The following is a 16,509-nucleotide window of genomic DNA, read 5'->3' on the forward strand; positions in this document are numbered from 1 at the left end:
CACTACCTTAGAGTCATATTGCCCAAGGTTGCGATGCCATCAGAAATAGCACATATTAGAATGAGCAATTCATATTTCCTGCTAAATTTTTTGTAAAAGAAGCAAAGATACGCCTGAACAGGGACTTGAACCCTGGACCCTCAGATTAAAAGTCTGATGCTCTACCGACTGAGCTATCCAGGCACAGGGATCACTGCCCATTTGAAACTTGATTTTCACTCTACAGCACCTCCATACATGGCTACCTCACTGGTCAATAAAGGAAATGAATTACTAGTGCATTACACACATTTTGACACTGGAGACATAACTTTTTTCAGTCATTACGTATCCAGATATAGAGATTTGCAGCATCTAGGACTTTAATGTTCACCCACTTACGGATTTGAATGTTTTGCCACATTCATGAGTGCAAACTTGCTCCCCAGTAAAGACGAACATGTGCTCCTCAATGCACACACTGGGCAATGCAGTCCACTCTAAATCGACGATTAATGACATGCTCGTTTTGTGCAATGGAGTTTCAGTCAATTGGAAAACATTTTGAAAAGTTATATTGCAACAGAAGTCCAGCCTTAAAAAAGTGGATTTCACTTCTAAATGATTACATGAGGAAGGAAAGGAGACCAGATGCAAAAAAGGTGCTGTGGCTTAGTTGGTTAAAGCGCCTGTCTAGTAAACAGGAGATCCTGAGTTCGAATCTCAGCAGCGCCTGTCTGCTTTTTTTCGACCAATCTGTCTCCCCAATATTAAAACTTTGTACAAAGATTGCTATTTCATGCTATTTAGAAGCACAGTCAGGCTTGATATGTTGGCAAAGCATCCAAGAACTCTGGACTCCACTACCTTAGAGTCATATTGCCCAAGGTTGCGATGCCATCAGAAATAGCACATATTAGAATGAGCAATTCATATTTCCTGCTTAATTTTTTGTAAAAGAAGCAAAGGTACGCCTGAACAGGGACTTGAACCCTGGACCCTCAGATTAAAAGTCTGATGCTCTACCGACTGAGCTATCCAGGCAGATGGATCACTGCCATTTGAAACTTGATTTTCACTCTACAGCACCTCCATACATGGCTACCTCACTGGTCAATAAAGGAAATGAATTACTAGTGCATTACACACATTTTGACACTGGAGACATAACTTTTTTCAGTCATTCCGTATCCAGATATAGAGATTTGCAGCATCTAGGACTTTAATGTTCACCCACTTACGGATTTGAATGTTTTGCCACATTCATGAGTGCAAAATTGCTCCCCAGTAAAGGCGAACATGTGCTCCTCAATGCACACACTGGGCAATGCAGTCCACTCTAAATCGACGATTAATGACATGCTCGTTTTGTGCAATGGAGTTTCAGTCAATTGGAAAACATTTTGTAAAGTTATATTGCAACAGAAGCCCAGCCTTAAAAAAAGTGGATTTCACTTCTAAATGATTACATGAGGAAGGACAGGAGATCAGATGCAAAAGAGGTGCTGTGGCTTAGTTGGTTAAAGCGCCTGTCTAGTAAACTGGAGATCCTGAGTTCGAATCTCAGCAGCGCCTGTCTGCTTTTTTTTCGACCAATCTGTCTCCCCAATATTAAAACTTTGTACAAAGATTGTTATTTCATGCTATTTAGAAGCACAGTCAGGCTTGAAATGTTGGCAAAGCATCCAAGAATTCTGGACTCCACTACCTTAGAGTCATATTGCCCAAGGTTGCGATGCCATCAGAAATAGCACATATTAGAATGAGCAATTCATATTTCCTGCTAAATTTTTTGTAAAAGAAGCAAAGATACGCCTGAACAGGGACTTGAACCCTGGACCCTCAGATTAAAAGTCTGATGCTCTACCAACTGAGCTATCCAGGCACGGGGATCACTGCCCATTTGAAACTTGATTTTCACTCTACAGCACCTCCATACATGGCTACCTCACTGGTCAATAAAGGAAATGAATTACTAGTGCATTACACACATTTTGACACTGGAGACATAACTTTTTTCAGTCATTCCGTATCCAGATATAGAGATTTGCAGCATCTAGGACTTTAATGTTCACCCACTTACGGATTTGAATGTTTTGCCACATTAATGAGTGCAAACTTGCTCCCCAGTAAAGACGAACATGTGCTCCTCAATGCACACACTGGGCAATGCAGTCCACTCTAAATCGACGATTAATGACATGCTCGTTTTGTGCAATGGAGTTTCAGTCAATTGGAAAACATTTTGAAAAGTTATATTGCAACAGAAGCCCAGCCTTAAAAAAGTGGATTTCACTTCTAAATGATTACATGAGGAAGGAAAGGAGACCAGATGCAAAAAAGGTGCTGTGGCTTAGTTGGTTAAAGCGCCTGTCTAGTAAACAGGAGATCCTGAGTTCGAATCCCAGGAGCGCCTGTCTGCTTTTTTTTCGACCAATCTGTCTCCCCAATATTAAAACTTTGTACAAAGATTGCTATTTCATGCTATTTAGAAGCACAGTCAGGCTTGAAATGTTGGCAAAGCATCCAAGAACTCTGGACTCCACTACCTTAGAATCATATTGCCCAAGGTTGCGATGCCATCAGAAATAGCACATATTAGAATGAGCAATTCATATTTCCTGCTTAATTTTTTGTAAAAGAAGCAAAGGTACGCCTGAACAGGGACTTGAACCCTGGACCCTCAGATTAAAAGTCTGATGCTCTACCGACTGAGCTATCCAGGCACAAGGATCACTGCCCATTTGAAACTTGATTTTCACTCTACAGCACCTCCATACATGGCTACCTCACTGGTCAATAAAGGAAATGAATTACTAGTGCATTACACACATTTTGACACTGGAGACATAACTTTTTTCAGTCATTCCGTATCCAGATATAGAGATTTGCAGCATCTAGGACTTTAATGTTCACCCACTTACGGATTTGAATGTTTTGCCACATTCATGAGTGCAAAATTGCTCCCCAGTAAAGGCGAACATGTGCTCCTCAATACACACACTGGGCAATGAAGTCCACTCTAAATCAACGATTAATGACATGCTCGTTTTGTGCATTGGAGTTTCAGTCAATTGGAAAACATTTTGTAAAGTTATATTGCAACAGAAGCCCAGCCTTAAAAAAAGTGGATTTCACTTCTAAATGATTACATGAGGAAGGACAGGAGATCAGATGCCAAAGAGGTTTTGTGGCTTAGTTGGTTAAAGCGCCTGTCTAGTAAACTGGAGATCCTGAGTTTGAATCTCAGCAGCGCCTGTCTGCTTTTTTTTCGACCAATCTGTCTCCCCAATATTAAAACTTTGTACAAAGATTGTTATTTCATGCTATTTAGAAGCACAGTCAGGCTTGAAATGTTGGCAAAGCATCCAAGAATTCTGGACTTCACTACCTTAGAGTCATATTGCCCAAGGTTGCGATGCCATCAGAAATAGCACATATTAGAATGAGCAATTCATATTTCCTGCTAAATTTTTTGTAAAAGAAGCAAAGATACGCCTGAACAGGGACTTGAACCCTGGACCCTCAGATTAAAAGTCTGATGCTCTACCGACTGAGCTATCCAGGCACAGGGATCACTGCCCATTTGAAACTTGATTTTCACTCTACAGCACCTCCATACATGGCTACCTCACTGGTCAATAAAGGAAATGAATTACTAGTGCATTACACACATTTTGACACTGGAGACATAACTTTTTTCAGTCATTACGTATCCAGATATAGAGATTTGCAGCATCTAGGACTTTAATGTTCACCCACTTACGGATTTGAATGTTTTGCCACATTCATGAGTGCAAACTTACTCCCCAGTAAAGACGAACATGTGCTCCTCAATGCACACACTGGGCAATGCAGTCCACTCTAAATCGACGATTAATGACATGCTCGTTTTGTGCAATGGAGTTTCAGTCAATTGGAAAACATTTTGAAAAGTTATATTGCAACAGAAGTCCAGCCTTAAAAAAGTGGATTTCACTTCTAAATGATTACATGAGGAAGGAAAGGAGACCAGATGCAAAAAAGGTGCTGTGGCTTAGTTGGTTAAAGCGCCTGTCTAGTAAACAGGAGATCCTGAGTTTGAATCTCAGCAGCGCCTGTCTGCTTTTTTTCGACCAATCTGTCTCCCCAATATTAAAACTTTGTACAAAGATTGCTATTTCATGCTATTTAGAAGCACAGTCAGGCTTGATATGTTGGCAAAGCATCCAAGAACTCTGGACTCCACTACCTTAGAGTCATATTGCCCAAGGTTGCGATGCCATCAGAAATAGCACATATTAGAATGAGCAATTCATATTTCCTGCTTAATTTTTTGTAAAAGAAGCAAAGGTACGCCTGAACAGGGACTTGAACCCTGGACCCTCAGATTAAAAGTCTGATGCTCTACCGACTGAGCTATCCAGGCAGATGGATCACTGCCATTTGAAACTTGATTTTCACTCTACAGCACCTCCATACATGGCTACCTCACTGGTCAATAAAGGAAATGAATTACTAGTGCATTACACACATTTTGACACTGGAGACATAACTTTTTTCAGTCATTCCGTATCCAGATATAGAGATTTGCAGCATCTAGGACTTTAATGTTCACCCACTTACGGATTTGAATGTTTTGCCACATTCATGAGTGCAAACTTGCTCCCCAGTAAAGACGAACATGTGCTCCTCAATGCACACACTGGGCAATGCAGTCCACTCTAAATCGACGATTAATGACATGCTCGTTTTGTGCAATGGAGTTTCAGTCAATTGGAAAACATTTTGAAAAGTTATATTGCAACAGAAGCCCAGCCTTAAAAAAGTGGATTTCGCTTCTAAATGATTACATGAGGAAGGAAAGGAGACCAGATGCAAAAAAGGTGCTGTGGCTTAGTTGGTTAAAGCGCCTGTCTAGTAAACAGGAGATCCTGAGTTCGAATCTCAGCAGCGCCTGTCTGCTTTTTTTTCGACCAATCTGTCTCCCCAATATTAAAACTTTGTACAAAGATTGCTGTTTCATGCTATTTAGAAGCACAGTCAGGCTTGAAATGTTGGCAAAGCATCCAAGAACTCTGGACTCCACTACCTTAGAGTCATATTGCCCAAGGTTGCGATGCCATCAGAAATAGCACATATTAGAATGAGCAATTCATATTTCCTGCTAAATTTTTTGTAAAAGAAGCAAAGATACGCCTGAACAGGGACTTGAACCCTGGACCCTCAGATTAAAAGTCTGATGCTCTACCGACTGAGCTATCCAGGCACAGGGATCACTGCCCATTTGAAACTTGATTTTCACTCTACAGCACCTCCATACATGGCTACCTCACTGGTCAATAAAGGAAATGAATTACTAGTGCATTACACACATTTTGACACTGGAGACATAACTTTTTTCAGTCATTCCGTATCCAGATATAGAGATTTGCAGCATCTAGGACTTTAATGTTCACCCACTTACGGATTTGAATGTTTTGCCACATTCATGAGTGCAAAATTGCTCCCCAGTAAAGGCGAACATGTGCTCCCCAATACACACACTGGGCAATGCAGTCCACTCTAAATCAACGATTAATGACATGCTCGTTTTGTGCAATGGAGTTTCAGTCAATTGGAAAACATTTTGTAAAGTTATATTGCAACAGAAGCCCAGCCTTAAAAAAAGTGGATTTCACTTCTAAATGATTACATGAGGAAGGAAAGGAGATCAGATGCAAAAGAGGTGCTGTGGCTTAGTTGGTTAAAGCGCCTGTCTAGTAAACAGGAGATCCTGAGTTCGAATCTCAGCAGCGCCTGTCTGCTTTTTTTTCGACCAATCTGTCTCCCCAATATTAAAACTTTGTACAAAGATTGTTATTTCATGCTATTTAGAAGCACAGTCAGGCTTGAAATGTTGGCAAAGCATCCAAGAATTCTGGACTCCACTACCTTAGAGTCATATTGCCCAAGGTTGCGATGCCATCAGAAATAGCACATATTAGAATGAGCAATTCATATTTCCTGCTAAATTTTTTGTAAAAGAAGCAAAGATACGCCTGAACAGGGACTTGAACCCTGGACCCTCAGATTAAAAGTCTGATGCTCTACCGACTGAGCTATCCAGGCACAGGGATCACTGCCCATTTGAAACTTGATTTTCACTCTACAGCACCTCCATACATGGCTACCTCACTGGTCAATAAAGGAAATGAATTACTAGTGCATTACACACATTTTGACACTGGAGACATAACTTTTTTCAGTCATTCCGTATCCAGATATAGAGATTTGCAGCATCTAGGACTTTAATGTTCACCCACTTACGGATTTGAATGTTTTGCCACATTCATGAGTGCAAACTTGCTCCCCAGTAAAGACGAACATGTGCTCCTCAATGCACACACTGGGCAATGCAGTCCACTCTAAATCGACGATTAATGACATGCTCGTTTTGTGCAATGGAGTTTCAGTCAATTGGAAAACATTTTGAAAAGTTATATTGCAACAGAAGCCCAGCCTTAAAAAAGTGGATTTCGCTTCTAAATGATTACATGAGGAAGGAAAGGAGACCAGATGCAAAAAAGGTGCTGTGGCTTAGTTGGTTAAAGCGCCTGTCTAGTAAACAGGAGATCCTGAGTTCGAATCTCAGCAGCGCCTGTCTGCTTTTTTTTCGACCAATCTGTCTCCCCAATATTAAAACTTTGTACAAAGATTGCTGTTTCATGCTATTTAGAAGCACAGTCAGGCTTGAAATGTTGACAAAGCATCCAAGAACTCTGGACTCCACTACCTTAGAGTCATATTGCCCAAGGTTGCGATGCCATCAGAAATAGCACATATTAGAATGAGCAATTCATATTTCCTGCTTAATTTTTTGTAAAAGAAGCAAAGGTACGCCTGAACAGGGACTTGAACCCTGGACCCTCAGATTAAAAGTCTGATGCTCTACCGACTGAGCTATCCAGGCACAAGGATCACTGCCCATTTGAAACTTGATTTTCACTCTACAGCACCTCCATACATGGCTACCTCACTGGTCAATAAAGGAAATGAATTACTAGTGCATTACACACATTTTGACACTGGAGACATAACTTTTTTCAGTCATTCCGTATCCAGATATAGAGATTTGCAGCATCTAGGACTTTAATGTTCACCCACTAACGGATTTGAATGTTTTGCCACATTCATGAGTGCAAACTTGCTCCCCAGTAAAGACGAACATGTGCTCCTCAATGCACACACTGGGCAATGCAGTCCACTCTAAATCGACGATTAATGACATGCTCGTTTTGTGCAATGGAGTTTCAGTCAATTGGAAAACATTTTGAAAAGTTATATTGCAACAGAAGCCCAGCCTTAAAAAAGTGGATTTCACTTCTAAATGATTACATGAGGAAGGAAAGGAGACCAGATGCAAAAAAGGTGCTGTGGCTTAGTTGGTTAAAGCGCCTGTCTAGTAAACAGGAGATCCTGAGTTCGAATCCCAGCAGCGCCTGTCTGCTTTTTTTTCGACCAATCTGTCTCCCCAATATTAAAACTTTGTACAAAGATTGCTATTTCATGCTATTTAGAAGCACAGTCAGGCTTGAAATGTTGGCAAAGCATCCAAGAACTCTGGACTCCACTACCTTAGAATCATATTGCCCAAGGTTGCGATGCCATCAGAAATAGCACATATTAGAATGAGCAATTCATATTTCCTGCTTAATTTTTTGTAAAAGAAGCAAAGGTACGCCTGAACAGGGACTTGAACCCTGGACCCTCAGATTAAAAGTCTGATGCTCTACCGACTGAGCTATCCAGGCACAAGGATCACTGCCCATTTGAAACTTGATTTTCACTCTACAGCACCTCCATACATGGCTACCTCACTGGTCAATAAAGGAAATGAATTACTAGTGCATTACACACATTTTGACACTGGAGACATAACTTTTTTCAGTCATTCCGTATCCAGATATAGAGATTTGCAGCATCTAGGACTTTAATGTTCACCCACTTACGGATTTGAATGTTTTGCCACATTCATGAGTGCAAAATTGCTCCCCAGTAAAGGCGAACATGTGCTCCTCAATACACACACTGGGCAATGAAGTCCACTCTAAATCAACGATTAATGACATGCTCGTTTTGTGCATTGGAGTTTCAGTCAATTGGAAAACATTTTGTAAAGTTATATTGCAACAGAAGCCCAGCCTTAAAAAAAGTGGATTTCACTTCTAAATGATTACATGAGGAAGGACAGGAGATCAGATGCCAAAGAGGTTTTGTGGCTTAGTTGGTTAAAGCGCCTGTCTAGTAAACTGGAGATCCTGAGTTTGAATCTCAGCAGCGCCTGTCTGCTTTTTTTTCGACCAATCTGTCTCCCCAATATTAAAACTTTGTACAAAGATTGTTATTTCATGCTATTTAGAAGCACAGTCAGGCTTGAAATGTTGGCAAAGCATCCAAGAATTCTGGACTTCACTACCTTAGAGTCATATTGCCCAAGGTTGCGATGCCATCAGAAATAGCACATATTAGAATGAGCAATTCATATTTCCTGCTTAATTTTTTGTAAAAGAAGCAAAGGTACGCCTGAACAGGGACTTGAACCCTGGACCCTCAGATTAAAAGTCTGATGCTCTACCGACTGAGCTATCCAGGCACAGGGATCACTGCCCATTTGAAACTTGATTTTCACTCTACAGCACCTCCATACATGGCTACCTCACTGGTCAATAAAGGAAATGAATTACTAGTGCATTACACACATTTTGACACTGGAGACATAACTTTTTTCAGTCATTCCGTATCCAGATATAGAGATTTGCAGCATCTAGGACTTTAATGTTCACCCACTTACGGATTTGAATGTTTTGCCACATTCATGAGTGCAAAATTGCTCCCCAGTAAAGGCGAACATGTGCTCCCCAATACACACACTGGGCAATGCAGTCCACTCTAAATCAACGATTAATGACATGCTCGTTTTGTGCAATGGAGTTTCAGTCAATTGGAAAACATTTTGTAAAGTTATATTGCAACAGAAGCCCAGCCTTAAAAAAAGTGGATTTCACTTCTAAATGATTACATGAGGAAGGAAAGGAGATCAGATGCAAAAGAGGTGCTGTGGCTTAGTTGGTTAAAGCGCCTGTCTAGTAAACAGGAGATCCTGAGTTCGAATCTCAGCAGCGCCTGTCTGCTTTTTTTTCGACCAATCTGTCTCCCCAATATTAAAACTTTGTACAAAGATTGTTATTTCATGCTATTTAGAAGCACAGTCAGGCTTGAAATGTTGGCAAAGCATCCAAGAATTCTGGACTCCACTACCTTAGAGTCATATTGCCCAAGGTTGCGATGCCATCAGAAATAGCACATATTAGAATGAGCAATTCATATTTCCTGCTAAATTTTTTGTAAAAGAAGCAAAGATACGCCTGAACAGGGACTTGAACCCTGGACCCTCAGATTAAAAGTCTGATGCTCTACCGACTGAGCTATCCAGGCACAGGGATCACTGCCCATTTGAAACTTGATTTTCACTCTACAGCACCTCCATACATGGCTACCTCACTGGTCAATAAAGGAAATGAATTACTAGTGCATTACACACATTTTGACACTGGAGACATAACTTTTTTCAGTCATTCCGTATCCAGATATAGAGATTTGCAGCATCTAGGACTTTAATGTTCACCCACTTACGGATTTGAATGTTTTGCCACATTCATGAGTGCAAACTTGCTCCCCAGTAAAGACGAACATGTGCTCCTCAATGCACACACTGGGCAATGCAGTCCACTCTAAATCGACGATTAATGACATGCTCGTTTTGTGCAATGGAGTTTCAGTCAATTGGAAAACATTTTGAAAAGTTATATTGCAACAGAAGCCCAGCCTTAAAAAAGTGGATTTCGCTTCTAAATGATTACATGAGGAAGGAAAGGAGACCAGATGCAAAAAAGGTGCTGTGGCTTAGTTGGTTAAAGCGCCTGTCTAGTAAACAGGAGATCCTGAGTTCGAATCTCAGCAGCGCCTGTCTGCTTTTTTTTCGACCAATCTGTCTCCCCAATATTAAAACTTTGTACAAAGATTGCTGTTTCATGCTATTTAGAAGCACAGTCAGGCTTGAAATGTTGACAAAGCATCCAAGAACTCTGGACTCCACTACCTTAGAGTCATATTGCCCAAGGTTGCGATGCCATCAGAAATAGCACATATTAGAATGAGCAATTCATATTTCCTGCTTAATTTTTTGTAAAAGAAGCAAAGGTACGCCTGAACAGGGACTTGAACCCTGGACCCTCAGATTAAAAGTCTGATGCTCTACCGACTGAGCTATCCAGGCACAAGGATCACTGCCCATTTGAAACTTGATTTTCACTCTACAGCACCTCCATACATGGCTACCTCACTGGTCAATAAAGGAAATGAATTACTAGTGCATTACACACATTTTGACACTGGAGACATAACTTTTTTCAGTCATTCCGTATCCAGATATAGAGATTTGCAGCATCTAGGACTTTAATGTTCACCCACTAACGGATTTGAATGTTTTGCCACATTCATGAGTGCAAACTTGCTCCCCAGTAAAGACGAACATGTGCTCCTCAATGCACACACTGGGCAATGCAGTCCACTCTAAATCGACGATTAATGACATGCTCGTTTTGTGCAATGGAGTTTCAGTCAATTGGAAAACATTTTGAAAAGTTATATTGCAACAGAAGCCCAGCCTTAAAAAAGTGGATTTCACTTCTAAATGATTACATGAGGAAGGAAAGGAGACCAGATGCAAAAAAGGTGCTGTGGCTTAGTTGGTTAAAGCGCCTGTCTAGTAAACAGGAGATCCTGAGTTCGAATCCCAGCAGCGCCTGTCTGCTTTTTTTTCGACCAATCTGTCTCCCCAATATTAAAACTTTGTACAAAGATTGCTATTTCATGCTATTTAGAAGCACAGTCAGGCTTGAAATGTTGGCAAAGCATCCAAGAACTCTGGACTCCACTACCTTAGAATCATATTGCCCAAGGTTGCGATGCCATCAGAAATAGCACATATTAGAATGAGCAATTCATATTTCCTGCTTAATTTTTTGTAAAAGAAGCAAAGGTACGCCTGAACAGGGACTTGAACCCTGGACCCTCAGATTAAAAGTCTGATGCTCTACCGACTGAGCTATCCAGGCACAAGGATCACTGCCCATTTGAAACTTGATTTTCACTCTACAGCACCTCCATACATGGCTACCTCACTGGTCAATAAAGGAAATGAATTACTAGTGCATTACACACATTTTGACACTGGAGACATAACTTTTTTCAGTCATTCCGTATCCAGATATAGAGATTTGCAGCATCTAGGACTTTAATGTTCACCCACTTACGGATTTGAATGTTTTGCCACATTCATGAGTGCAAAATTGCTCCCCAGTAAAGGCGAACATGTGCTCCTCAATACACACACTGGGCAATGAAGTCCACTCTAAATCAACGATTAATGACATGCTCGTTTTGTGCATTGGAGTTTCAGTCAATTGGAAAACATTTTGTAAAGTTATATTGCAACAGAAGCCCAGCCTTAAAAAAAGTGGATTTCACTTCTAAATGATTACATGAGGAAGGACAGGAGATCAGATGCCAAAGAGGTTTTGTGGCTTAGTTGGTTAAAGCGCCTGTCTAGTAAACTGGAGATCCTGAGTTTGAATCTCAGCAGCGCCTGTCTGCTTTTTTTTCGACCAATCTGTCTCCCCAATATTAAAACTTTGTACAAAGATTGTTATTTCATGCTATTTAGAAGCACAGTCAGGCTTGAAATGTTGGCAAAGCATCCAAGAATTCTGGACTTCACTACCTTAGAGTCATATTGCCCAAGGTTGCGATGCCATCAGAAATAGCACATATTAGAATGAGCAATTCATATTTCCTGCTAAATTTTTTGTAAAAGAAGCAAAGATACGCCTGAACAGGGACTTGAACCCTGGACCCTCAGATTAAAAGTCTGATGCTCTACCGACTGAGCTATCCAGGCACAGGGATCACTGCCCATTTGAAACTTGATTTTCACTCTACAGCACCTCCATACATGGCTACCTCACTGGTCAATAAAGGAAATGAATTACTAGTGCATTACACACATTTTGACACTGGAGACATAACTTTTTTCAGTCATTACGTATCCAGATATAGAGATTTGCAGCATCTAGGACTTTAATGTTCACCCACTTACGGATTTGAATGTTTTGCCACATTCATGAGTGCAAACTTACTCCCCAGTAAAGACGAACATGTGCTCCTCAATGCACACACTGGGCAATGCAGTCCACTCTAAATCGACGATTAATGACATGCTCGTTTTGTGCAATGGAGTTTCAGTCAATTGGAAAACATTTTGAAAAGTTATATTGCAACAGAAGTCCAGCCTTAAAAAAGTGGATTTCACTTCTAAATGATTACATGAGGAAGGAAAGGAGACCAGATGCAAAAAAGGTGCTGTGGCTTAGTTGGTTAAAGCGCCTGTCTAGTAAACAGGAGATCCTGAGTTTGAATCTCAGCAGCGCCTGTCTGCTTTTTTTCGACCAATCTGTCTCCCCAATATTAAAACTTTGTACAAAGATTGCTATTTCATGCTATTTAGAAGCACAGTCAGGCTTGATATGTTGGCAAAGCATCCAAGAACTCTGGACTCCACTACCTTAGAGTCATATTGCCCAAGGTTGCGATGCCATCAGAAATAGCACATATTAGAATGAGCAATTCATATTTCCTGCTTAATTTTTTGTAAAAGAAGCAAAGGTACGCCTGAACAGGGACTTGAACCCTGGACCCTCAGATTAAAAGTCTGATGCTCTACCGACTGAGCTATCCAGGCAGATGGATCACTGCCATTTGAAACTTGATTTTCACTCTACAGCACCTCCATACATGGCTACCTCACTGGTCAATAAAGGAAATGAATTACTAGTGCATTACACACATTTTGACACTGGAGACATAACTTTTTTCAGTCATTCCGTATCCAGATATAGAGATTTGCAGCATCTAGGACTTTAATGTTCACCCACTTACGGATTTGAATGTTTTGCCACATTCATGAGTGCAAACTTGCTCCCCAGTAAAGACGAACATGTGCTCCTCAATGCACACACTGGGCAATGCAGTCCACTCTAAATCGACGATTAATGACATGCTCGTTTTGTGCAATGGAGTTTCAGTCAATTGGAAAACATTTTGAAAAGTTATATTGCAACAGAAGCCCAGCCTTAAAAAAGTGGATTTCGCTTCTAAATGATTACATGAGGAAGGAAAGGAGACCAGATGCAAAAAAGGTGCTGTGGCTTAGTTGGTTAAAGCGCCTGTCTAGTAAACAGGAGATCCTGAGTTCGAATCTCAGCAGTGCCTGTCTGCTTTTTTTTCGACCAATCTGTCTCCCCAATATTAAAACTTTGTACAAAGATTGCTGTTTCATGCTATTTAGAAGCACAGTCAGGCTTGAAATGTTGGCAAAGCATCCAAGAACTCTGGACTCCACTACCTTAGAGTCATATTGCCCAAGGTTGCGATGCCATCAGAAATAGCACATATTAGAATGAGCAATTCATATTTCCTGCTAAATTTTTTGTAAAAGAAGCAAAGATACGCCTGAACAGGGACTTGAACCCTGGACCCTCAGATTAAAAGTCTGATGCTCTACCGACTGAGCTATCCAGGCACAGGGATCACTGCCCATTTGAAACTTGATTTTCACTCTACAGCACCTCCATACATGGCTACCTCACTGGTCAATAAAGGAAATGAATTACTAGTGCATTACACACATTTTGACACTGGAGACATAACTTTTTTCAGTCATTCCGTATCCAGATATAGAGATTTGCAGCATCTAGGACTTTAATGTTCACCCACTTACGGATTTGAATGTTTTGCCACATTCATGAGTGCAAAATTGCTCCCCAGTAAAGGCGAACATGTGCTCCCCAATACACACACTGGGCAATGCAGTCCACTCTAAATCAACGATTAATGACATGCTCGTTTTGTGCAATGGAGTTTCAGTCAATTGGAAAACATTTTGTAAAGTTATATTGCAACAGAAGCCCAGCCTTAAAAAAAGTGGATTTCACTTCTAAATGATTACATGAGGAAGGAAAGGAGATCAGATGCAAAAGAGGTGCTGTGGCTTAGTTGGTTAAAGCGCCTGTCTAGTAAACAGGAGATCCTGAGTTCGAATCTCAGCAGCGCCTGTCTGCTTTTTTTTCGACCAATCTGTCTCCCCAATATTAAAACTTTGTACAAAGATTGTTATTTCATGCTATTTAGAAGCACAGTCAGGCTTGAAATGTTGGCAAAGCATCCAAGAATTCTGGACTCCACTACCTTAGAGTCATATTGCCCAAGGTTGCGATGCCATCAGAAATAGCACATATTAGAATGAGCAATTCATATTTCCTGCTAAATTTTTTGTAAAAGAAGCAAAGATACGCCTGAACAGGGACTTGAACCCTGGACCCTCAGATTAAAAGTCTGATGCTCTACCGACTGAGCTATCCAGGCACAGGGATCACTGCCCATTTGAAACTTGATTTTCACTCTACAGCACCTCCATACATGGCTACCTCACTGGTCAATAAAGGAAATGAATTACTAGTGCATTACACACATTTTGACACTGGAGACATAACTTTTTTCAGTCATTCCGTATCCAGATATAGAGATTTGCAGCATCTAGGACTTTAATGTTCACCCACTTACGGATTTGAATGTTTTGCCACATTCATGAGTGCAAACTTGCTCCCCAGTAAAGACGAACATGTGCTCCTCAATGCACACACTGGGCAATGCAGTCCACTCTAAATCGACGATTAATGACATGCTCGTTTTGTGCAATGGAGTTTCAGTCAATTGGAAAACATTTTGAAAAGTTATATTGCAACAGAAGCCCAGCCTTAAAAAAGTGGATTTCGCTTCTAAATGATTACATGAGGAAGGAAAGGAGACCAGATGCAAAAAAGGTGCTGTGGCTTAGTTGGTTAAAGCGCCTGTCTAGTAAACAGGAGATCCTGAGTTCGAATCTCAGCAGCGCCTGTCTGCTTTTTTTTCGACCAATCTGTCTCCCCAATATTAAAACTTTGTACAAAGATTGCTGTTTCATGCTATTTAGAAGCACAGTCAGGCTTGAAATGTTGACAAAGCATCCAAGAACTCTGGACTCCACTACCTTAGAGTCATATTGCCCAAGGTTGCGATGCCATCAGAAATAGCACATATTAGAATGAGCAATTCATATTTCCTGCTTAATTTTTTGTAAAAGAAGCAAAGGTACGCCTGAACAGGGACTTGAACCCTGGACCCTCAGATTAAAAGTCTGATGCTCTACCGACTGAGCTATCCAGGCACAAGGATCACTGCCCATTTGAAACTTGATTTTCACTCTACAGCACCTCCATACATGGCTACCTCACTGGTCAATAAAGGAAATGAATTACTAGTGCATTACACACATTTTGACACTGGAGACATAACTTTTTTCAGTCATTCCGTATCCAGATATAGAGATTTGCAGCATCTAGGACTTTAATGTTCACCCACTAACGGATTTGAATGTTTTGCCACATTCATGAGTGCAAACTTGCTCCCCAGTAAAGACGAACATGTGCTCCTCAATGCACACACTGGGCAATGCAGTCCACTCTAAATCGACGATTAATGACATGCTCGTTTTGTGCAATGGAGTTTCAGTCAATTGGAAAACATTTTGAAAAGTTATATTGCAACAGAAGCCCAGCCTTTAAAAAGTGGATTTCACTTCTAAATGATTACATGAGGAAGGAAAGGAGACCAGATGCAAAAAAGGTGCTGTGGCTTAGTTGGTTAAAGCGCCTGTCTAGTAAACAGGAGATCCTGAGTTCGAATCCCAGCAGCGCCTGTCTGCTTTTTTTTCGACCAATCTGTCTCCCCAATATTAAAACTTTGTACAAAGATTGCTATTTCATGCTATTTAGAAGCACAGTCAGGCTTGAAATGTTGGCAAAGCATCCAAGAACTCTGGACTCCACTACCTTAGAATCATATTGCCCAAGGTTGCGATGCCATCAGAAATAGCACATATTAGAATGAGCAATTCATATTTCCTGCTTAATTTTTTGTAAAAGAAGCAAAGGTACGCCTGAACAGGGACTTGAACCCTGGACCCTCAGATTAAAAGTCTGATGCTCTACCGACTGAGCTATCCAGGCACAAGGATCACTGCCCATTTGAAACTTGATTTTCACTCTACAGCACCTCCATACATGGCTACCTCACTGGTCAATAAAGGAAATGAATTACTAGTGCATTACACACATTTTGACACTGGAGACATAACTTTTTTCAGTCATTCCGTATCCAGATATAGAGATTTGCAGCATCTAGGACTTTAATGTTCACCCACTTACGGATTTGAATGTTTTGCCACATTCATGAGTGCAAAATTGCTCCCCAGTAAAGGCGAACATGTGCTCCTCAATACACACACTGGGCAATGAAGTCCACTCTAAATCAACGATTAATGACATGCTCGTTTTGTGCATTGGAGTTTCAGTC

The 16,509-nt window shown here is 40.8% G+C and overlaps 28 non-coding genes across 28 annotated transcripts; 8 read left to right on the top strand and 20 right to left on the bottom strand.

Moving 5' to 3' along the window:
• Positions 1–110: 110 nt before the first annotated feature.
• On the bottom strand, positions 111–183 carry TRNAK-UUU (transfer RNA lysine (anticodon UUU)). The gene has a single exon. It is a non-coding gene; the product is annotated as a tRNA-Lys (tRNA).
• Positions 184–640: 457 nt separating this feature from the next.
• TRNAT-AGU (transfer RNA threonine (anticodon AGU)) lies at positions 641–714 on the top strand. The gene has a single exon. It is a non-coding gene; the product is annotated as a tRNA-Thr (tRNA).
• Positions 715–950: 236 nt separating this feature from the next.
• Positions 951–1,023, bottom strand: TRNAK-UUU (transfer RNA lysine (anticodon UUU)). Its single transcript has one exon. It is a non-coding gene; the product is annotated as a tRNA-Lys (tRNA).
• Positions 1,024–1,791: 768 nt separating this feature from the next.
• On the bottom strand, positions 1,792–1,864 carry TRNAK-UUU (transfer RNA lysine (anticodon UUU)). Its single transcript has one exon. It is a non-coding gene; the product is annotated as a tRNA-Lys (tRNA).
• Positions 1,865–2,632: 768 nt separating this feature from the next.
• Positions 2,633–2,705, bottom strand: TRNAK-UUU (transfer RNA lysine (anticodon UUU)). Its single transcript has one exon. It is a non-coding gene; the product is annotated as a tRNA-Lys (tRNA).
• A 769-nt stretch (positions 2,706–3,474) lies between these two features.
• Positions 3,475–3,547, bottom strand: TRNAK-UUU (transfer RNA lysine (anticodon UUU)). Its single transcript has one exon. It is a non-coding gene; the product is annotated as a tRNA-Lys (tRNA).
• A 767-nt stretch (positions 3,548–4,314) lies between these two features.
• Positions 4,315–4,387, bottom strand: TRNAK-UUU (transfer RNA lysine (anticodon UUU)). Its single transcript has one exon. It is a non-coding gene; the product is annotated as a tRNA-Lys (tRNA).
• Positions 4,388–4,843: 456 nt separating this feature from the next.
• Positions 4,844–4,917, top strand: TRNAT-AGU (transfer RNA threonine (anticodon AGU)). Its single transcript has one exon. It is a non-coding gene; the product is annotated as a tRNA-Thr (tRNA).
• A 237-nt stretch (positions 4,918–5,154) lies between these two features.
• TRNAK-UUU (transfer RNA lysine (anticodon UUU)) lies at positions 5,155–5,227 on the bottom strand. Its single transcript has one exon. It is a non-coding gene; the product is annotated as a tRNA-Lys (tRNA).
• Positions 5,228–5,685: 458 nt separating this feature from the next.
• TRNAT-AGU (transfer RNA threonine (anticodon AGU)) lies at positions 5,686–5,759 on the top strand. Its single transcript has one exon. It is a non-coding gene; the product is annotated as a tRNA-Thr (tRNA).
• Positions 5,760–5,996: 237 nt separating this feature from the next.
• On the bottom strand, positions 5,997–6,069 carry TRNAK-UUU (transfer RNA lysine (anticodon UUU)). The gene has a single exon. It is a non-coding gene; the product is annotated as a tRNA-Lys (tRNA).
• A 457-nt stretch (positions 6,070–6,526) lies between these two features.
• Positions 6,527–6,600, top strand: TRNAT-AGU (transfer RNA threonine (anticodon AGU)). Its single transcript has one exon. It is a non-coding gene; the product is annotated as a tRNA-Thr (tRNA).
• Positions 6,601–6,837: 237 nt separating this feature from the next.
• Positions 6,838–6,910, bottom strand: TRNAK-UUU (transfer RNA lysine (anticodon UUU)). Its single transcript has one exon. It is a non-coding gene; the product is annotated as a tRNA-Lys (tRNA).
• A 768-nt stretch (positions 6,911–7,678) lies between these two features.
• TRNAK-UUU (transfer RNA lysine (anticodon UUU)) lies at positions 7,679–7,751 on the bottom strand. The gene has a single exon. It is a non-coding gene; the product is annotated as a tRNA-Lys (tRNA).
• A 769-nt stretch (positions 7,752–8,520) lies between these two features.
• TRNAK-UUU (transfer RNA lysine (anticodon UUU)) lies at positions 8,521–8,593 on the bottom strand. The gene has a single exon. It is a non-coding gene; the product is annotated as a tRNA-Lys (tRNA).
• Positions 8,594–9,051: 458 nt separating this feature from the next.
• Positions 9,052–9,125, top strand: TRNAT-AGU (transfer RNA threonine (anticodon AGU)). The gene has a single exon. It is a non-coding gene; the product is annotated as a tRNA-Thr (tRNA).
• A 237-nt stretch (positions 9,126–9,362) lies between these two features.
• Positions 9,363–9,435, bottom strand: TRNAK-UUU (transfer RNA lysine (anticodon UUU)). Its single transcript has one exon. It is a non-coding gene; the product is annotated as a tRNA-Lys (tRNA).
• Positions 9,436–9,892: 457 nt separating this feature from the next.
• Positions 9,893–9,966, top strand: TRNAT-AGU (transfer RNA threonine (anticodon AGU)). Its single transcript has one exon. It is a non-coding gene; the product is annotated as a tRNA-Thr (tRNA).
• A 237-nt stretch (positions 9,967–10,203) lies between these two features.
• Positions 10,204–10,276, bottom strand: TRNAK-UUU (transfer RNA lysine (anticodon UUU)). The gene has a single exon. It is a non-coding gene; the product is annotated as a tRNA-Lys (tRNA).
• A 768-nt stretch (positions 10,277–11,044) lies between these two features.
• Positions 11,045–11,117, bottom strand: TRNAK-UUU (transfer RNA lysine (anticodon UUU)). Its single transcript has one exon. It is a non-coding gene; the product is annotated as a tRNA-Lys (tRNA).
• Positions 11,118–11,886: 769 nt separating this feature from the next.
• Positions 11,887–11,959, bottom strand: TRNAK-UUU (transfer RNA lysine (anticodon UUU)). Its single transcript has one exon. It is a non-coding gene; the product is annotated as a tRNA-Lys (tRNA).
• Positions 11,960–12,726: 767 nt separating this feature from the next.
• Positions 12,727–12,799, bottom strand: TRNAK-UUU (transfer RNA lysine (anticodon UUU)). Its single transcript has one exon. It is a non-coding gene; the product is annotated as a tRNA-Lys (tRNA).
• Positions 12,800–13,566: 767 nt separating this feature from the next.
• Positions 13,567–13,639, bottom strand: TRNAK-UUU (transfer RNA lysine (anticodon UUU)). The gene has a single exon. It is a non-coding gene; the product is annotated as a tRNA-Lys (tRNA).
• A 458-nt stretch (positions 13,640–14,097) lies between these two features.
• Positions 14,098–14,171, top strand: TRNAT-AGU (transfer RNA threonine (anticodon AGU)). The gene has a single exon. It is a non-coding gene; the product is annotated as a tRNA-Thr (tRNA).
• A 237-nt stretch (positions 14,172–14,408) lies between these two features.
• On the bottom strand, positions 14,409–14,481 carry TRNAK-UUU (transfer RNA lysine (anticodon UUU)). The gene has a single exon. It is a non-coding gene; the product is annotated as a tRNA-Lys (tRNA).
• A 457-nt stretch (positions 14,482–14,938) lies between these two features.
• Positions 14,939–15,012, top strand: TRNAT-AGU (transfer RNA threonine (anticodon AGU)). Its single transcript has one exon. It is a non-coding gene; the product is annotated as a tRNA-Thr (tRNA).
• Positions 15,013–15,249: 237 nt separating this feature from the next.
• On the bottom strand, positions 15,250–15,322 carry TRNAK-UUU (transfer RNA lysine (anticodon UUU)). The gene has a single exon. It is a non-coding gene; the product is annotated as a tRNA-Lys (tRNA).
• A 768-nt stretch (positions 15,323–16,090) lies between these two features.
• On the bottom strand, positions 16,091–16,163 carry TRNAK-UUU (transfer RNA lysine (anticodon UUU)). The gene has a single exon. It is a non-coding gene; the product is annotated as a tRNA-Lys (tRNA).
• Positions 16,164–16,509: the final 346 nt, after the last annotated feature.

This window comes from Ambystoma mexicanum, unplaced genomic scaffold, assembly GCF_040938575.1.
Source record: "Ambystoma mexicanum isolate Mex_15411 unplaced genomic scaffold, UKY_AmexF1_1 Mex_scaf1, whole genome shotgun sequence".
In the NCBI taxonomy this organism is placed as follows: domain Eukaryota; kingdom Metazoa; phylum Chordata; class Amphibia; order Caudata; family Ambystomatidae; genus Ambystoma; species Ambystoma mexicanum.